Genomic DNA, 6188 nt, shown 5'->3' with positions numbered 1-6188 from the left:
ATTTTTGTTTTATTTCTGCATCTCTTTTATTATTCTTTGTGTTCAGACAGGAAAATAGCAACTATTACTTCCTTTTGGGGTTCATGGAGAGTTAATTATGGACCCTGCTAGGCATGCCATGAAGAGTCTCCATATTCACTTCTCCTCTTTCTCTCCAGTTTCACTCCCTGATTCTTTTCTCATCCAATTTTCAGCAAATTAATGAGTATCTGATACCTCCCCATATGTCTTGGTATCTCCATCTAGCGGTTAAACCCATTTCCCCAAATCAGACATTTAATTCAGAGGAAACGATCCAAATGTTTCCATACTTCAGATCAGAGCATGTCAACCTCCCTACTCAATAAATTTAAGTAGCCTCCAGAATAAATTATAGAATGTAATGAACGCCCTGCACAACTTGGAGCCCCTTCTTACTTTTCTGGTCTTCTTCCATTTTACTCCCCTGCTTATAACTCTACCCTGTCCTCCTTGTTCCTCACATATGGCTTCATGCCTGGAACGCTCTTCTTTCTCATCTCTGCCCTCTAGCTCTCCCTACTTCCTTCAAAATTCATCTCAAAGTCCATTTGTAGGAGACCTTTCCCAGTCCACTCCCCAGTCCACAGTCTATTTGTTCTAAGATTACGTTCTATTTACACTGTATATATCCTGTATTACATATCTATTTGCATGTTATCTCTCCAATTAGAATATGAATCCCTTAAGAGTAAGGACCCTGTTTTGCCTTTTCTTTTTGTGTCTAACACTTAATACAATGTCTGGCACATTAATTGTGTTTAATATATGCTTGTTGACTACCTTAAGGGATATAATCTCAGAGAACCAAGAGGGGAGACCTTGGGTCATTTAGTCCAACCTACAGGCTTTGGGGTCCCAGAGTCTTTCTACTCAACCAAAGAGACTTCAGAATATTCCCTTTTTCCTCCCAAAAGTATTTAAAAGCATCTGATTCAATATGACAGAATCTGCTTTAAAGTCTCTCTTCCAACAAAGTGTTTCCCATATATATGTAAAAATCATGTAAGATGAATTATGAATTATGAATAATAGTTTATAGTCCTGCTATTAGTACCTGAAGACACATCTGTATTTCTCTGCCTTCCAGGATCCTGTCAGTAGTAGGTGTTTATCTGGAAAGATGGAATTGTTTTCTCCTTAGTTTTGTTTCTACTTGAGAACATCTCTTATTCTCCAGCAGTGAAGTAAGCTGCTAGTCACTAGTATTATTTGTAAATGTATTTTGGTGCTGTGATCTTGGGACATTTTGAAATAAGAGGATTCCTGCTCATTTCTCATAGTCCTATCAGCTAGAAACATTTTGGGATTGAGTGAGATGATGAAGTGGAGAATTAATTGTGTCAGGATAAATTTCTCAGTCAGGAAAGAGGAAAACATGGAGATTTAGAGGGAGTCTAATTGTTCTATATTAGCTATAGTATACTGGTCAATACTGTTTATACAAATGTAAATAAATGTTTATGTATGTATTTTAAATATCTTACTCACTTTCTTAGGCAAGAATGTCTTTTCCCAGATTCCTAAAATTACAAGTTATCTCAAGGCAGCTCTAACACTGATTTTGCAAAGTAATCCCACAGATTGTGCTCAAATCTTAACACTGGATCTTTTGATAATAAGAAATATTGAGGTCTGAGAATAAATTTTGGGGGATCATTTGAAAAAATCAGCATTAGAGTTGGTTTTAAACAACCTGTGCTCCAAGGAGGCAAGACAGATACGCACTTGTTTAAAAAAAAGTGCTGTGGTAGGTGAAAGATGAAATGGCTAAGGAAACAAAGGTTCACCATTCTGAGCATATTGATTTATTAAGCAGTGCCAATTGCCTAACAGAATTGGACCAGACTTCCTTAGCTTACACCTGGGCCCCAAATACATAGGGAGACAGATTTTTATACATTAAAAACAATTAATCGGATAAGGCCAATTAACAGGACATAAATAGAACATTAGGTAGTTTGATTTCTAATTGTAGGAAAGATTAAGGATTTTCCAAGTTGGGAGGGGAAGAGTAAACAGGTGTAGTTCCCTGAATTCAGCAAAAAAAAAAAGTGTCCCTCCAAGTGTCTGTAAATAAGCAAGGAAACAGAAACAATAATTGATTGGTTAGTATGGGGCCAGTTTTCAGATAAGACATATAGGTTGCTTGAGATGTACAATTGTGAGAAAATTCCTTGCAGCAATCTGTGCATCCGACTAAGTTTCTAGTCAGCACAACCTAGGTCCTTGGTTAGAGCTCTCCAAACAGCAGTAGAGGTGGTCCAGTTTCCCAGCCATGTGGGGCTAGGTTCTAACAGCACAATATGGTTTTCTCTCAATTTCCATAGTTGAATGGAGTTTTCTAACAAGACAGAATTTGAACTATACCCATAACTGAATAAAAACTGAGCCAACTCCAGAACTGAGTCACAAGATGGAGTCAGCGTGGTTCACTCAATTCCCACAGCTAACCACTTACTGTTCTAACCCCCTCAATGCCCTCAGATGCCTAGACCACCACTCTGTAGCATGTGCTACAAAGTCCGTAAGTTCTCAGGATCGTCACCAGGGCCCAGACTGCATACCAGTTGTGCTCAAAACAAAGTAGTAAAGCCACAACCATGTTCTCATAGACTAGGTTGACAAGAGTCAAACAGTTAGCTGACTTGGACCGTGGTCAGGAGCAATATCTGATCATTGACACACATAGATCCCTAGACCATGGTCTCTTCTACCTGACTTTCAAAAGTCCAGATCTTGTGTCTGTGGCTCCACCAAGCCCACATCTATGCCACCACCACACCCTGAGCACAAAAGTGTAACAGCACTGAGTACTAACTACTGGCCTACAGTTAAACCCGGAGGACAAAACTATAAAGCCACAACTTCATCTGGCCTGTTCCAGTTAGCCCTTTGCCATCAGACCTCACGGACACCAGAATGAAATGGCCAAGCCAAAGCTATATCTAGGTCTGATAACAAGAACTTGGTCCCAACCACCGGAATAAACTTATCATAACTAGGTGCTCAGTGTCTGTCTCAGATCGTCCTAAGCTGTGACCACCGGCTGCAAATCCGCTAAGCACAGATCACTGAAACATTAGGCCTAATCAATGTGAGGAGATAATCACCACATTCTCACTTTACTCTTAACCCAAAAGTCCTAAAGTCAGAAAAAGGAGCATCTACAAAATGTGAAGGAGCTTAGGACTCTATTTCCCCTTCTTGGTCATAATTACAAAATACGTAGCTCGGGAAGATCAAGGCTTGACACCTCTAGCTGGCCTCATTGAAAACCCAGAGTACTAATGGTCTAAATTTAGAATAAAAGCTCTTGATGGGGCATTAAAGTTTCTTTCCCACCTCAGTCACCCAGTTTTAAGATACGCCAATGCATGTTTCTTTTCTCTGAAGGACTGGTATATGATCCTTTTGGTATACATAAATTTTTTTGTCCTGACTCAGTTTATTCATCAAACAGCTTCTCTGCAAGGATTGTCCCCCTCAGTGATGGCTGTAAGGCTAGTCATATGGGGGAGACTGCTACTCCTAAAGCTCTTGGGCTCTGGGTACTGAGCTACCTCTCCTAATGCACGAGGGGAGGTGGTGACCAAGGGGGTTTGACTTGCCCAGATAGTGCTGTATCCTGCTTCTCCCTCAGAGTTCCTTGCTGTTTCATCAGGATGCTTGCTTGCTCCAGCAAGGGCGATTTATCCACAATTGGTATTGATGACGGTAGTGTAGATGGTGGGTTCCTTCTACGCGGGGGTTGTACCCATAGTCCATTGTCTCTCTCTTTAATCTCCTTGGGGGTATAGACCTAATAGTGCTTTTTCTAGGCCAAGGATGTGTACAGTTTAGTGGCATTTGTGGCATGTTTTTAAATTGCTTTCCAGAAATGTGGGACCAGTCTACATTTCCACCAACTACTTATCAGTGTGCTTTTCCTGAATCTCCTCCAGTAATTGTAATTTTCCTTTCTAGTCACCTCTGCCATCCTGAAGGGTAAGAAGTAGGACCTCAAAGTTGCTTTCATTTGCATTTTTAAAATTAGCAATTTGGTGCTTTTTTTGGATATGGCTATTGTTAGCTTTTATTTTTTCTGTTGAGTGATATATTAAAATGATTTATGGAATGAAAATATCCCCTGTTACTTAAAGAATATGGATCAATATTTACAAAAATATAAAACTCCCAGATAATCAAATAAGAAAATGTTTTTAAAATCTCTTACTTGAGGAGTATGTACAAATATGTAGCTTCAGTGAAGAATGTGCTAATTTGGTCATTCTCTATGTCGAAAGGGAAATAAATGCATGAGTCTATATTCTGCCTCCTTGTCTTCTCCAGAGAGGCCCATCTTTAGTTGCTGCTCCCTTGCAAGAGAATGAGACCTTCAGCATATTGCTCTGGAATTTAGCAGTTTCAGGTCAACCGTCCACTTTGGCAAGTTCATAGGCAACGCGTCCTTGGTGCTGGATGGAGGAACCCACACAATGACGTCGGAGGATTTCTGCAGCCTCAGAATTTAAAACCTGTAATGAGGGAGGGAAGAACTGGTCAGTAAGATTGTTTCAGCATTTGTAGAATGTCAGTTGTTTCAGTCGTGTTTCTCAGCCTCTCTGCTTTATCACCTTTTAATTGACACTTTGGAGAGAGTGATAGAGAGGAAGCTCAGCCTTGAGGCTAAGGTGAGACCTAGGTTTGAGTCCTCCCTCAAGTCCATGCTACCAGTGTGACTCTAGGGAAGTCACTTAACATCTTAGAACTGTGGGAAACTCTCCAAGATTATAAATTGCCATTGTGTCAGCATGCATTGGTAGAGGGATTTTCCTTTTGTAGGAATTCTGTATGAGCAGCGAAATCACAGATCCAGGACTTAACCCTAAGATTTGCAGGTAATTTTGGTTCCTTCCTAAATGACTTCTACCTACAGCTTGGGCAGTAGGTATTAGAGTTAGGATGAAGAAGTAGGTCACAGTATTCTCATTTATAAATTGTGCAAGATGGACTCGATGATCTCTGCGGTTCCTTCCAGCCCTAAACATATAATCCTAAGATTTCAGGCCTTTACCTTCAAGAGGAGCTTCACTCTCCAAGAGTTTTGGTGTATCTCTCACATTTTCAATTCCAGTCAGTAAATATCTTCCAGTCTGTAATGAAACTGTATTTCTTTGGGTCAAGTGAAGTTGGGAAGGATGTAGAAATCTTAATTGGAATGGCAGTGTGAGTCATCTTAACAAAGTTGTGAAACACTGCATAATAACCTTTACATTTTAAACCGTAGAACCCAAGGAGATAGTAAGGAACTGGAAGCACTTCCCAGTGCTTGTGAGAGGGCACATACAGGCATTCTGTGTACACATGTGTAGGAGAGGCCAAAAGGATATAGTCTGTCTGCCCACTCACTTATCTTTCTACTTAAGAGTGAACATGAGGAGGAGGGGCGTGGAGCCAAGATGGTGGCTGGAAAGCAGGGACTTGCATGAGTTCCCTGCCAAGTCCCTCCAAAAACCTATCAAAATTGCTCTGAACAAATTCTAGAACTGCAGAACCCAAAAAATAGCATAGGGAAGCAGGTTTCCAGCCCAGGACAGCCTGGATGGTCACTGGGTGAGGTCTATTGCATGAGCGGAGCTGGGAAGGGAGCAGAGCAGAGTCCAGTGTGGGCGGTGTGGCAGGACCAACCAGACCGGGAGCCAGGAGGAGCGGGCCCCAGCTCCCTGAATCAGTGAGCTGTGGCAGTTACCAGATTTATCAACCCACAAACACCAAACACAACAGAGAAGAACTGCAGAACCCATGAAATAGTGGAGGGAAGCAGGGCTCCAGCCCAGGACAGCCTGAATGGTCGCTGGGTGAGGTCTATTGCGTGCGGAGCTGGGAACAGAATGGAGCAGAGCCCAGCATGGGCAGGGGCAAGACCAACCAGACTGGAGCCAGGAGGAGCTGGCCCTAGCTCCCTGAATCAGCGAGGTGTGGCAGTTACCAGACCTCTCAACCCACAAACACCAAAGACAACAGACAAGGTTAGTGGGAAAAGCTGCAAGGGTCAGAGTGATTGGAGTTTGCAGTTTGGCCACCACCCTGGAGGCAGTGGAGGTGGTGCAGCTACAGAACTACAATTGCAGTTGCTTCGGGACCCAGGCCCACCTGGCAGGAGAAATTAAGTGGCAGATCAGAGCAGG

The sequence above is a fragment of the Trichosurus vulpecula genome, chromosome 2 (assembly GCF_011100635.1).
Source record: "Trichosurus vulpecula isolate mTriVul1 chromosome 2, mTriVul1.pri, whole genome shotgun sequence".
In the NCBI taxonomy this organism is placed as follows: Eukaryota; Metazoa; Chordata; class Mammalia; order Diprotodontia; family Phalangeridae; genus Trichosurus; species Trichosurus vulpecula.
Note: the sequence above shows the minus strand (reverse complement) of the source record.